Below are 15761 nucleotides of genomic sequence, written 5' to 3' on the forward strand. Positions count from 1 at the left end.
GAAGTGCCATGCCAGGGAACTCCTTGAAGCTGCCTTTGGGGTGCTCGGTCCCAGATGGCGGCGGTCAGTAGCAGGCGGAGTCTCTTGGCGGCGGGTGTTCTGCTTTTGCCCACTGCTCCCTCTTTTGCTACGCTGTTGGCTCGGTCTCACCACTGCCTCTTCCTCCGAACTGTGAAAGTCAGTGGCACGACCTTCATTCCATGTGGGGTCTAGGACCTCATCGTCCCCTGCATCGTCTTCCACCCAGTCTTGATCCCTGACCTCCTGTTCAGTCTGCACACTGCAGAAAGACGCAGCAGTTGGCACCTGTGTTTCGTCATCATCAGAGACATGCTGAGGTGGTATTCCCATGTCCTCATCATCAGGAAACATAAGTGGTTGTGCGTCAGTGCATTCTATGTCTTTCACCGCTGGGGAAGGGCTAGGTGGATGCCCTTGGGAAACCCTGCCAGCGGAGTCTTCAAACAGCATAAGAGACTGCTGCATAACTTGAGGCGGAGACAGTTTCCCTGGTATGCATGGGGGTGATGTGACAGACTGATGGGGTTGGTTTTCAGGCGCCATCTGTGCGCTTTCTGCAGAAGACTGGGTGGGAGATAATGTGAACGTGCTGGATCCACTGTCGGCCACCCAATTGACTAATGCCTGTACCTGCTCAGGCCTTACCATCCTTAGAACGGCATTGGGCCCCACCATATATCGCTGTAAATTCTGGCGGCTACTGGGACCTGAGGTAGTTGGTACACTAGGACGTGTGGATGTGGCAGAACGGCCACGTCCTCTCCCAGCACCAGAGGGTCCACTAACACCACCACGACCATGTCCACGTCCGCGTCCCTTACTAGATGTTTTTCTCATTGTTATGGTTCACCACAACAACAAATATATTATTTGGCCCAATGTATTGTATTCAAATTCAGCGGGATATAAATTTGAGGCCTAGTATTTAGGCGCTGGGTCACCGGTATGGATTTAGTGACAGAATTAGACTTGGAAATGCACAGAAGCGTGTGTGTGAAGTTATTCTGAATGACCCTATGTGCACCTTCAATATTATATACCCTTTTAGGGATAGATTTCAAATAGCTCTGATATAGCAGAAACCACTAAATTATGAAATTGCTAAATTGGGAATTGTACTTCAACCCAGAACAAAAAATGTGCTTTGACGGACACTAAATATCTTGCCCAGCAACAACAGTACAGCGGTGGGTAACGAGAGATTTAGAGGGATTTAAATTTGAGGCCTAGTATTTAGGCGCTGGGTCACCGGTATGGATTTAGTGACAGAATTAGACTTGGAAATGCACAGAAGCGTGTGTGTGAAGTTATTCTGAATGACCCTATGTGCACCTTCAATATTATATACCCTTTTAGGGATAGATTTCAAATAGCTCTGATATAGCAGAAACCACTAAATTATGAAATTGCTAAATTGGGAATTGTACTTCAACCCAGAACAAAAAATGTGCTTTGACGGACACTAAATATCTTGCCCAGCAACAACAGTACAGCGGTAACGAGAGATTTAGAGGGATTTAAATTTGAGGCCTAGTATTTAGGCGCTGGGTGACAGGTATGGGTTTAGTGACAGAATTAGACTTGGAAATACACAGTAGCGGGTGTGTGTGAAGTTATTCTGAATGACCCAATGTGCACCTTCAATATTATATACCCTTTTAGGGATAGATTCCAAATAGCTCTGATATAGCAGGAACCACTAAATTATGAAATTGCTAAATTGGGAATTGTACTTCAACCCAGAACAAAAAATGTGCTTTGACGGACACTAAATATCTTGCCCAGCAACAACAGTACAGCGGTAACGAGAGATTTAGAGGGATTTAAATTTGAGGCCTAGTATTTAGGCGCTGGGTGACAGGTATGGGTTTAGTGACAGAATTAGACTTGGAAATACACAGTAGCGGGTGTGTGTGAAGTTATTCTGAATGACCCAATGTGCACCTTCAATATTATATACCCTTTTTGGGATAGATTTCAAATAGCTCTGATATAGCAGGAACCACTAAATTATGAAATTGCTAAATTGGGAATTGTATTTCAACCCAGAACAAGAAATGTGCTTGAACGGACACTAAATAACTCGCCCAGCTACAGCACTAGGGACAGATTTAGCTGGATATAAATTTGAGGCCTAGTATTTAGGCGCTGGGTGACCGGTATGGATTTAGTGACAGAATTAGACTGGGATATGGCCAAAAAATAAACAGACTATTGCTGGTTAAATGCACTTGGTGTGACAGCTTCACCCTGATGTAGGCTTTAGCCAAAAAACAACCACACCATTGAGGGTTAAATGCACTTGGTGACAGGCGCAGCTTGCCCCTGATTTTGTATATGGCCAAAAAATGAACAGACTATTGCTGGTTAAATGCACTTGGTGTGACAGCTTCACCCTGATGTAGGCTTTAGCCAAAAAACAACCACACCATTGAGGGTTAAATGCACTTGGTGACAGGCGCAGCTTGCCCCTGATTTTGTATATGGCCAAAAAATGAACAGACTATTGCTGGTTAAATGCACTTGGTGTCACAGCTTCACCCTGATGTAGGCTTTAGCCAAAAAACAACCACACCATTGAGGGTTAAATGCACTTGGTGACAGGCGCAGCTTGCCCCTGATTTTGTATATGGCCAAAAAATGAACAGACTATTGCTGGTTAAATGCACTTGGTGTGACAGCTTCACCCTGATGTAGGCTTTAGCCAAAAAACAACCACACCATTGAGGGTTAAATGCACTTGGTCGCAGCTTGTGCTGGCGCACCACAAGACACAAAATGGCCGCCGATCACCCCAGAAAAATGAGACTGACAAACGGTCTGTGCAGCCTAAAAACAGTGAGCAATTGAGGATCAGCAGCTCAATGATCCACAGCTGCAGATCGATCAGTTAATCAAGTCCTTTGGAGGAGTTAATCTGCCTAATCTCGCCCTACTGTCGCAGCCGCAACCTCTCCCTACGCTAATCAGAGCAGAGTGACGGGCGGCGCTATGTGACTCCAGCTTAAATAGAGGCTGGGTCACATGGTGCTCTGGCCAATCACAGCCATGCCAATAGTAGGCATGGCTGTGATGGCCTCTTGGGGCAAGTAGTATGACGCTTGTTGATTGGCTGCTTTGCAGCCTTTCAAAAAGCGCCAAGAAAGCGTCACAAAAGCGCGAAGAAAGCGACGAACACCGAACCCGAACCCGGACTTTTACGAAAATGTCCGGGTTCGGGTCCGTGTCACGGACACCCCAAAATTCGGTACGAACCCGAACTATACAGTTCGAGTTCGCTCATCCCTAGTGTTGCCCCTTGTAGTCACATTCTTGAACGTATGAATGTTTAATTCTACAGTCCCTGCATGATGGCAGCAGGCAACATTGAATATTAGCAGCAAAAGTTTAAGCACAATTCCATACTTAAAGTATAACTGTCGTATATTTTTTTGGGGAGCATTGGATCGTGGTGATTAATATCACCTTGGTGGCCCTATTTCAACGTTTCACTGTGTACTCAATTACCCCTTAATTCCACAGTTTTGTTCCCTGTACTGCCTACTTTTACCTGTGCTTAAAATAGGGTTGCTGGGCATGGTCCGTCTATGTGTTGAAGGATGGAGCACGCAGCGTGCAGGGTCACATTCCTGACAGCCAGGGACTGTAAGTAAATGATTATTTACAGTCCCAGGTCCTCCCCAGCAGCTGATAACAGTGCCTGGGCTGAGTGCACTTCTCCCTGTCCCTGCGCTTGGCAGACGCTCCCTCACTCAGCAGACTTGGAGAATGCAGAGTTGAACCAGAGCACAACAGGGAAGGGAGATTTTTCTAAATATATTTAATTAACAAATTCCCACCCCTCAGAAGAAAATGAACATATACTTAACTGACTGTTGTCTTCCGTCTCCCCTGGTTACGGCCACCGCTCTCCTCCGGAATCGCCGTGGCCGCGCTTGCGCAGACGACATCTTTTCCTTTTCTCTGGGCCGGCCGCGCGAGTCCCGAAAGCGCACGCCGATGCCGCACATGCGATATGGTGATTTCTTCCTGGCCAGTATAGTATACTTGCCAGGAAGAAGTCACCAGGGCGCATGTGTGGCGGCATGCGCGTTCAGTCCAGCGAGCGGCCCGGCCGGGAGACGACTTTAATCAAGATGGAGCCCGTCCCCTGCCGAAACTAGGAAGTGGACAGCGCGCCGAGAGCAGGTAAGTATGAAACAGCGTGATGGGAATAACCCTTTAAAGCTCTCTATATAATCATTGTGCTTTTTTTTAGGAAAGAACTTGAATTTATCCCTCAACTGAGTGTGAATAACCCCATTGCTAATACCTGCGTTTTTCAACGGTGGTGTCTGATTATTAATATAATATTTTGTGATAAGTTTTCTAATGTATTTATGAATATCAAGGAATGTCTAAAATGTATTTTGTTTATGGGTGGGTGCGAACTTTAGACCTCTTCCTAGAACTCGCTTCTCATCTTCTAAAAGAGTATGCGTACTTAGGTTGAAGATCCCCTTTATTTCCCTCTGCTTTTCTTGCGGTTTGGACTCTTGTTTTCCCTTTTCCTCTCTTACCTCTGTGTGTATTCTTTTTTTGGGGAGTATTTATCTTTTCCATTTCCCTCTTTTCCTCCATTTTGTTGTCTCTCTGAACACTCTTCATTATTTGATGTGGAAAATGGGTGTTTTGCTAATAACAGAATAGAACCACAGTTTGTAAAGGGTGTATCTCACGCGTACAGATGTAGACTAGGCTGCAATTAAAGTTTTGTGGCCAAAATGGGTGTTTGTTTAATAACAGAATATGACAGCAGTATACAACCCTTGAATTTCACACTTGCAGATGCAGCAAGGGCTGTAAAATTGTGTATTTTGCCCAAAAAGAGTGTTTTGCTAATAACAGAATAGAACCACAGATTGTAAAGTGTGTATCTCACACGTACATATACAGACTAGGCCACAATTTAAGTTTTTTGCCTAAAATGGTTGTTATTCAAATAACAGAATAGAACCACAGTATCTAAAGTGTGTATCTCACACGTACAGATCCAGACTAATTTGCAATTTAGGTTTTTAGCCCAAAATGGTTGTTTTTCAAATAACAGAATAGAACCACAGTATGTAAAGGGTGTATCTCACACATACAGATGTAGACTAGGCCGCAATTAAAGTTTTTTGCCCAAAATGGGCGTTTTGCTAATAACAGAATAGAACAACAGTATGTAAAGTGTATATCTCACACGTACAGATACAGACTAGGCCGCAATTGTAAAATTGTGCATTTTGCCCAAAAAGGGTGTTTTATTAAAATTAGAATATAACCACAGTATCTAAAGTGTGTATCTCACACGTACAGATACAGACTAGGCCGCAATTTAAGTTTTTTGCCCAAAATGGGTGTTTGTTTAATAACAGAATATGACAGCAGTATATAACCCTTGAATTTCACACTTGAAGATGCAGCAAGGGCTGTAAAATAGTGTATTTTGCCCAAAAAGGATGTTTTTAAAAACCCAGAAAATTATAGCTGTATTTCTAGCTTAAATTGCACACTGGCTAATCCTGCAAAGGCACGAGATGTTGGATATTGCCAAAAATTTATGTTTTTTCAAAGCCAGAAAATTATTGAAGTTTTCAAAACTTGTTTTTAACAATCACAGATGCAGCAAGGGCTGCAATATTAAGTATTTTGCAAAAAAGGGTGTTTTTTTACTAACAGAATATGAAAGCTGTATATATAACGCTTGAATTTCACGCGTGCAAATGCAGCAACGGCTGTAAAATAGTGTATTTTGCCCAAAAAGGGTGTTTTTAAAAACCCAGAAAATTATAGCTGTGTTTCTAGCTTAAATTGCACACTGACTAATCCTGCAAAGGCACCAGATGTAGGATATTGCAAAAAAATTGGTGTTTTTTCAAAGCCAGATTAATATTGCAGTTTTTCAAGCTTGGATTTGAATGTCACAAAAGCACATATCCAGTGCTAGTGCACTGAGCTTGCATGAAATGGCCGCCGCAGCCCACCTAACTAACAGACGGATAAAAGTTTTTTTTCTCTGTCACTGGGCTCAGGGCAGGGTAAAAAGATTGTGCTAGGAGGACTATGTAGATCGCTGAGTTTAATTGGAGTTCTGATAACAGATTCTGTCCTATTCTCTCCCTCACAGCAGCAGCATCCTATCCCTACACTAAGCACAGCAGAGTGACGTGCAGCGCTATGTGACTCCAGCTTATATAGAGCCTGGGTCACATGCTGCACTGGCCAATCACAGCCATGCCATTAGTAGGCATGGCTGTGATGGCTTCTAAGGTCACACAGTTAAATGCTTGTTGATTGGCTGCTCTGCAGCCTTTCAAAAAGCGCTAAGAAATTGCCAAACACCGAACCCGAACTTTTACTGAAATGTTTGGGTTCGGGGTCCAAAAATCCTAAAGTTCGGTACGAGCCCGAACTTTACAGTTCGGGTTTGCTCAACCCTAGTAGTGACTACTGAACTCCACCATCACCCCTGTCCCTGCCTACTTGCCTTGCAAGTCCTAGCGACAAGGGACAACTGGTCGACAAACCCTTAGCTCGTCTAGTGCAGGGAAGACAAACAACACATAAACAGGAAGGTCAAACAAGCCGCGTCAAAACCAAGAGAGCAGAAAAGGTACCGGAGGAGCAAGCAGAGAATCGTCAGGACAAGCCGAAGTCAAACCAGGAGAGCACGCCAAGACCAGAGGATGAGACGGATGGGAAATCAGAAGCCAAGCAGGAACAAACAAACCAGGTGAATATCATGCAGGAAGGACCTCAATAACAGGCAATCTGTGGCCAGCAGATTGCCTGTTTAAATAGAGCGCTGGCAGAGTCATGTGACGTGGCCAGTGTCACATGATTCCCGAGTTCTGATGCAGCCCTATTACGGTTGTCATGGGAACGGGCAACGTCTGGCGCGCTGATGACGCCGGCCGTCCCTGCTTCCCAGAACACTGCATCTTAACAATATGGTTCTAATAGGTGTTGCATTTTCTCAATATTATTATTAATTCGACTGAGTTTTTCCTTCTGTTTACATACAGTAAAGTTAATCACTCTCAGGCTTCATTCATTCATCAATTTCTCCCATTCTATCAAATCACCACTTTCTTCAGAGTTTAAGGGCAGTTGCCACCTTAAACCCTCTGGGATTTTTTTCTCAGACAGATATTTCTCAAGTGATAAAACATCCCAGGTGGTTTTAATCTCCTTGATAAACCCCCTCTCCAATTCAAGGAAGAGATCACTAAGTCCATTGTTGTCTTTCTTAGTCTTAGCCTCAAATGAAAAAGCAGATACAGCATCACAAATCAAATTAGCTCAAATTGACTCCTCATGCATACCCCTTGGAGTTCTCCATAAGGAGAAATAGTACCTCAACCAAGGCCTCTCAGGCAGCCAAGCAAATTTTCTTTGCTAAGCTCTGTTAAAGGGTACTTATCCAGAAAGAGCTGGGTTCCTGTCTTGCATGTCTCTTTTCTAGAGAAGCTTTATGTTCTCTCTCTGTCTCCAAATCACAAAAATTCAGGACAAAATTAGGACATATACCGTGTATATGTTTAACTTCTTCCCTACCTTCACCATACATGTGCGGCACTCTGATTGGCCAGGCACAAGAGCTGTTGCAGGGGCCCAGCTGTTACTGTTACATCAGCGATGCCTATGGATTAACTGCTTATATACTATGGTCAATGCTGAGCGCCGCATCTAAGGAGTTTACAGACAAAGGGGACTCCCTTTCTCACCCCTTTGGCTTCCCATGATGTGATCACAGGGTGTCGATGGGTGCTATGCCAGGTATGAAAGCCTATGAGCTTCCCTTTTGAACCCTGCAGCATAACCAGACAGAAGTTCATGTCCACGTGTGTGGCATTTCAGTATCCAGTAGAACCCATCTAACAATTTAAAGGACGTGTCATGTGTGCGGTGTACGGATTCCGCTGAAGCTGCCCTGAGTGATGTAGAGGCTGGAGTGCACATCACTGCTCCTGCCTGTACCAGCACTGCTCTGCCATAGTCTGGCATAGATGTGCTATTTCAGGCTTTAGTGGATGGGCTGTGCTCTACAGAGCTCTTGCCTGCGCCTGCTCTCTTCACTCTGCTAAAAGACAGTGCAGGCTTTTAGCAGAGACGAGTGAGCAGATTCAGGCGGGAAATCTCCATAGCACATAGCTGCTCCTGCCTGTGCCCACTCCACTAAAGCCTGGCATAGCACATCTATGCCAGCCTTAGCAGAGTAGTGCTGGTGTAAGCTTTGACATGTCAGCGGTGTACTGATGTACGGATTCCAAAGCGCTATAGACACCTGAACTTCATATGTCTATTTCACACATGAAATGTGTGAAAACAACAACAAAGTAATAATAATTAAAGTTTATTGCAAAATTTCATTTTAGCACATTTAGAATAGGTTTTAATAAAGTTGATTTGAAAGTTTATGTACACTAAGGATTAAAGGGGCTCTCTGGGCTTTTAATATTGAGGACCTTTCCTCGGATGGGTCATCAATATCATATTAGCGGGGGTCCGACACCCGACACCCCCGCCGATTAGCTGTATGAGGAGACGGCGAGCGCAGTGCTCTCGTTCTGTCTCCCGTCTCTCTTCCTGTTGCTGCTGCTTTGTCTATTGCAAAGCAGCAGTGAACAGGAAGAAAGGCTGGAGACTGAACGTGCACACTGTCCGTGTCGTCTCCTCATATAGCTGATTGGCGGGGGTGCCGGGTGTCCGACCCCACCGATTTGATATTGATGACCTATGCTGAGAATGACCCCTTTAAAGAGGACCTTTCACCTGGAAAAACATTGTGAACTAAGTATTCTGACATATACAGTGGCGCCCAGGGATCTCACTGCACTTACTATTATCCATGGACGCCGCTCCGTTCTCCCATTATGTCCTCCGGTATCTTCGCTCACTAAGTTATAGTAGGCGGAGACTGCCCTTGTTCTGCTGGGCGTCTCCTCCTCCTAGGCTGTAGCACTGGCCAATTGCAGTGCACAGCTCACAGCCTGGAAGGTTTTTTTCTGGAAGGAGGAGACGCCAGCAGAACAAGGGCAGTCTCCGCCTACTATAACTTAGTGAGCGAAGATACTGGAGGAAATAACGGGAGAACGGAGCAGCGCCCAGGGATAATAGTAAGTGCAGTGAGATCCCTGGGCGCCGCTGTATATGTCAGGATACTTAGTTCATAATGTTTTTCCAGGTGAAAGGTCCTCTTTAAGTATTGTGCATATACAGTACAGACCAAAAGTTTGGACACACCTCATTCAAAGAGTTTTCTTTATTTTCATGACTATGAAAATTGTAGATTCACACTGAAGGCATCAAAACTATGAATTAACACATGTGGAATTATATACATAACAAAAAAGTGTGAAACAACTGAAAATATGTCATATTCTAGGTTCTTCAAAGTAGCCACCTTTTGCTTTGATTACTGCTTTGCACACTCTTGGCATTCTCTTGATGAGCTTCAAGAGGTAGTCACCTGAAATGGTCTTCCAACAGTCTTGAAGGAGTTTCCAGAGATGCTTAGCACTTGTTGGCCCTTTTGCCTTCACTCTGCGGTCCACCTCACCCCAAACCATCTTGATTGGGTTCAGGTCCGGTGACTGTGGAGGCCAGGTCATCTGGCGCAGCACCCCATCACTCTCCTTCATGGTCAAATAGCCCTTACACAGCCTGGAGGTGTGTTTGGGGTCATTGTCCTGTTGAAAAATAAATGATGGTCCAACTAAACGCAAACCGGATGGAATAGCATGCCGCTGCTATTCCATCCGGTTTGTCGCTGGTAGCCATGCTGGTTCAGTATGCCTTCAATTCTGAATAAATCCCCTACAGTGTCACCAGCAAAGCACCCCCACACCATCACACCTTCTCCTCCATGCTTCACGGTGGGAACCAGGCATGTAGAGTCCTTCCATTCACCTTTTCTGCGTCGCACAAAGACACGGTGGTTGGAACCAAAGATCTCAAATTTGGACTCATCAGACCAAAGCACAGTTTTCCACTGGTCTAATGTCCATTCCTTGTGTTCTTTAGCCCAAACAAGTCTCTTCTGCTTGTTGCCTGTCCTTAGCAGTTGTTTCCTAACAGATATTCTACCATTAAGACCTGATTCACACAGTCTCCTCTTAACAGTTGTTCTAGAGATGTGTCTGCTGCTAGAACTCTGTGTGGCATTGACCTGGTCTCTAATCTGAGCTGCTGTTAACCTGCGATTTCTGAGGCTGGTGACTTGGATGAACTTATCCTCCGCAGCAGAGGTGACTCTTGGACTTCCTTTCCTGGGGCGGTCTGCATGTGAGCCAGTTTCTTTGTAGCGATTGATGGGTTTTGTGACTGCACTTGGGGACACTTTCAAAGTTTTCCCAATTTTTCAGACTGACTGATCTTCATTTCTTAAAGTAATGATGGCCACTAGTTTTTCTTTACTTAGCTGCTTTTTTCTTGCCATAATACAAATTCTAACAGTCTATTCAGTAGGACTATCAGCTGTGTATCCACCTGACTTCTCCACAACCCAACTGATGGTCCCAACCCCATTTATAAGGCAAGAAATCCCACTTATTAAACCTGACAGGGCACACCTGTGAAGTGAAAACCATTTCAGGTGACTACCTCTTGAAGCTCATCAAGAGAATGCCAAGAGTGTGCAAAGCAGTAATCAAAGCAAAAGGTGGCTACATTGAAGAACCTAGAATATGACATATTTTTTAGTTGTTTCACACTTTTTTGTTATGTATATAATTCCACATGTGTTAATTCATAGTTTTGATGCCTTCAGTGTGAATCTACAATTTTCATAGTCATGAAAATAAAGAAAACTCTTTGAATGAGAAGGTGTGTCCAAACTTTTGGTCTGTACTGTACTCTTCATTAAGAAGTGTTATTTTTAATATACAGCTCCTATGCTGCTCTATGCGTTGCCAAGATTATTGACTACAACCAACCTTATGTGTAGTCTAATCCTCCAGTCTTGATAGGACATGCACTGTGTTAAATTGCACCAATTTTGTTACAAAGCACAGGCAGGCAAATTGTCTTCTCGAAGTCCATGTACCAGAAAAACAAACCTATGTAACCTAGGAGCTGGAGAAGAGTTTTATAATTTATGCCAGTTTATGCTTTATAATTTATGCCAGTTTATGCTTTATAATTTATGCCAGTTTCTAGCACAACATATAGAATATTTTAGGTCACGTTTCAAAAACTAAGATAAAAATGCCATATGCAAAAATGTATATTTTAAAACAGTGTTATTGTCTTTGATAACTCTCCAACCCCCGACCCCACACCCACCCCAAAAGTCTTTTGCAAAGTTTCTCCATTCAGAGATCTCTGACTCTGTGTGGAAATTAAAATATTTTTATACAGATGTACTTGAAAGGAAGATATCCAGCACCTCGATTTTTTGTGCTTAACGATGTTCTATTCCACAAACCAAGTGTACAGCGGTAAAAAATTCTCTAAGTACAAGCCCCAATACGGTCTACGCGTTTCGAACCAGGTGGTTCTTAATCATGACATGATTAAGAACCACCTGGTTCGAAACGCGTAGACCGTATTGGGGCTTGTACTTAGAGAATTTTTTACCGCTGTACACTTGGTTTGTGGAATAAAACATCGTTAAGCACAAAAAATCGAGGTGCTGGATATCTTCCTTTCAAGTACATGAGTCTGGGTCTCTTCCTGTCCATGCACCCTCCAAATTGCTGATGCAGATGAGCTGGACTTTTACTATTGCTTGCTGTATTGAGAGTTTTATACAGACCCAGAATGTTAAAGGGTTTTTCCCCAAAACTGACTGCATTCATCTGTTTCCATACCTCCAACTGGTGCCATGGCCTGAAGTCCTGTGTTTGCCTGAGCCTCACGCTGTGGATGACATTACATGACCACTAAAGACCTAACGTCATCTGAATTAACTTCACCCAGGGCCAAATGTAAACATTTTTGGTGACATTTATTTTAGTCTTTATTCATGCCAGAAAACTGGTGTGGATAAAGATAAATGTGATGAACCTGCAGCGGCGTCCCCTACACACCCCCTTTGTTCGTCACTTCTAAAAAGTCGGGTGAAGGGGAAAAAGTTGCAGATTTGGCTGAAAATATGTCGTGCAACAAAATCTGTGACTTTATGACACCACACCTACACACAAGTGGCGTAAATAGAATAGTAAATGCGCCAGTAGTATGTTCCATTTAAATGAATGCTCAGTAGGTAAGTCTGTATTAATATCATAGTTTATTAAGTTGCTGATGATGCAAGAGATTTTGCTGTAAACCTTTAGGTGATTTCATAGGGTAAACAGGAATAGACGAGGAAGGCTGAATACAATTGGAGTCTTGCTTCACCTTAGATAATGTGTTAGAAAATATTCAGGTGTTTAATAATGCATTCATAATGCATTACAATACACACGCTGGAATCAATAAGGTGCTGTGTTAGATAAATGTACTATGTACATCAACATCAAAATTCATATATTCACTGAAAGGTGATATAAAGGTATCAGGTCATTCTGCAGCCTGATTGTCAATAGATATTATTGAAAAAAAGGTTCCAGATTGCATTGACCTCTGAAAGTTAACATTGTAAATGTGAATACTGAAAATTTGCTGATATAACAGTGTTCTTTTTTGTTACTCGTTGGATATTCAACCTGAAAATAGTACAAAGGAACAAAACACACTTTTAAATGAATCTCCACTTTTTAATCCCCATTTTGTTTTTAAAGGGAAGCTGTCATCAACTTTATGCTGCCCATACTAACAGCAGAATAATGTAGAGATAGGTGAGATGAATTCAGCGGTCTGTCATTTATAAGTTAAAAGTAAGTGGTTGCCGAGAACCAACATTGCAGACTGGGCCTGGAAAAGAGTCCCAGTCACCTGAGAAGAGTCCTGGTTATCCATGAAGTCCTGCTCTCCTGCTGATGACTGACAGTCTTCTACCGAGTTTTCTCCCTTTCTCTCTAGGAGAGAACTGCCAACCATCAGCAGGTGGGCAGGAGAGCAGGAGATTAGGAATAACCAGGACTCTTCTCAGGTAGATTTGACTCTTTTCAAGGCCTGGGCTGCAATGATTATGATGCTGGTTCTCGGCAACCACTTACTTTTAGCTCATGAGTGACACACCGCTGAAATCTGCATTTCTGTCACTAATTTATGCTGCCCTCAGTGAGGTCAACATAAAGTTGATGACAGGTTCCCTTTAAATGGGTTTTCTATCCTTTGCGTTGCTGCGTTGCAGTAACCAGCTCCGTTCACTATACAATGGATGAAGTGATTAAGTTCCGGCAATGAAGCTACTGCACAACAATGGGGCATTGGGTGTTGGACCCCTGTGCAATCAGTATATGAGGATATATGAGAAAAGGCGTTCAAACTCAATGTACCAGAAAACTCCTTTAAAGGGGTTATACCACAGAAATGAATCTACATTTTTCAAACCCGAGCCACTGAGATATTCAATGAAAATGTATCTGCATAACACCACCTGCTGTTTGTCCTTTTCCTTATTTCTTGTCCACCTCACTGAGGTGGTCGCATGCGCTCAGTTTAAATCTTTACCTGACGGTAGCCTCATTTTCTACAGAGAAAGTGCTTGAGCAGAAAAGAAATGCTCCCTGAGAAAGGGCATGCCCACCGAACTGCCAGCAAGAAATAAGTCTTGCAAAGCATTCGGAGCAATGAATGTGGAGATCTCTGGATCTATGAGAAGTACAGGGCTGGTTCAGCTTTGTTAGAAAGAGATTGTCATGAAATATGTGATGTCTGATTTTCATGTTTTACAACAAATCATGTCTTCTAACTGCCTGAAATCTAGTACACACTCAGGCACAGAACAGATCAGAGTGGACCAGCAACACGATGATTATGAAGAAGACAAGGTTGTGGCAACGCAATAAGAAACTGCTGCTATCACTGTAATAGGGACCCTGGGACATCTGAAAATAGGGCATGCAAAATGTCTCACAGGTCCATATGTCTGTGCCTAATCCCCTGATAGATTACCCAATTTGAGAGCTCCACAAAAAGTTATTCTCCTCCTTTTATACATAACGTGCAGTAATCTACTAAGCTTGAGTCAGTGATGGCTGAAGGCAGCTAAAGCCAGGGTTATTGGTGCATGCTGAAGCTGACACATATGTAGTACATAGGAATCCTGATATACAGCCCTGTTTCTGAACTAGGAGCACCATGAGCACTTTTCATATTTGTATTATAATTATACTTTTTATATGTACATTCGCGTAATTTAGTTATTTTTGTAGCAATTATTGGACTGCGAGCCTGCAATTTAGTGTTGATGATGTAACTTTTGTACATGAGCATCTGATACACAATGATGATTGTCACTATTAGAGATTAGTAAATCGATTCTAAACTTATTAAAATTCAAACCAAATTTTTTAAAGAGTCAGGTCAATTCCAAATCAGAATTTTGGGCGATTTGGACGAATTTCTCAATATGGCATCAGCAAATCTTCAGAAGAAAGGAAAGATGAAGAAGGAAAGGGGGGGGGGGGTGTCACATGAGCTCTGGCGATGTGTGTGCCACCAACACCCATATGTTTACCCATAGCCATATATGTCAATGTCTCTTCAAGCTTTTAATGCCAAGACAGTATTAATAATCTTAAAGTGGGATGCATACAGTCCTAGGAGACCTCAGAATGTCATCCACAACTTTTCAGGGCAATTGGCACATTTTCGATCTAGGTTGAATTTACTCAGACCCCAACTGAATTTGGTTGAATCAAATCCAAATCAAATTTCAAGAAAGTTGCTCCCCATTAGTCACTATACAGTCACTGTTAAATAGCAATAAGACACAATTGGTTTAGGCTTAACAAAGACCCCAGTTCTGGTTAAAAGTTTGACGGTTTGTGTGGGACATGTGAATAAATAAGTCTTAGCAGTGATATAAAAACATGTAGTGTGGCCATTGAGGGGTTACATTCATAAAATAAGTGTTTCTACCTTTGGAAGATACTAAAAGGGGAAAAAAAAAGCTAAAAAACTTCCTATGAAGTACTAAGTCCTTGCCACCATCTTCCACTGATATCTGGAAACAAATAGGTTGGTGGCTCCTTTAATAATGGTGAGTGGCAATACCAGATCTCCGCAAGAGCAATGAGATCTAGTGGTGGGACCCATGGGTTGCTGCTGTTGCTGAATATAAACTTATTAGGTAGCTTGAAACACTCTATTATGAATAATTACAGTGGCAAGCTAATGTGAGTAAACTTTGTAAGTAAACTTTTACATCTGAGTTACAAATATATGGCCAATGCTATTTATGGGGTGGAAATGCTCCTTAAAACTACATAATAGGCTCCTGGCCAGCTTTGATTTTGTTTCTACATATTGTCAAACCCTCCCATGTTTTGTTATCTGAATATAATTACAGTGATTAATTTGGAAAACCCCTTTTCCGATATCCAGTAAGAGAAATCTGAGTTAATAGAGTGGAGTTTTCCATTCAAGATCCTCATCTTTCCCAAAAAAAAACTGTTACAGATTTCTTTAGCGGACCCAGTATATCCATGCATTACATGGGCAGAACATTGATTTCACTGGGCAACATGTAATTGTCATGAAAGGTAGGGAATAGTGCACACACACCATTGTCCCTACCAACTTGCACGATCCACCCTAAACGGTGGCCCACAACTTGGCGACTGTCCCTGACTTGATTAAGTGCAGGGGCCTAAACCTAAATG

Source organism: Bufo gargarizans, chromosome 5, assembly GCF_014858855.1.
Source record: "Bufo gargarizans isolate SCDJY-AF-19 chromosome 5, ASM1485885v1, whole genome shotgun sequence".
In the NCBI taxonomy this organism is placed as follows: domain Eukaryota; kingdom Metazoa; phylum Chordata; class Amphibia; order Anura; family Bufonidae; genus Bufo; species Bufo gargarizans.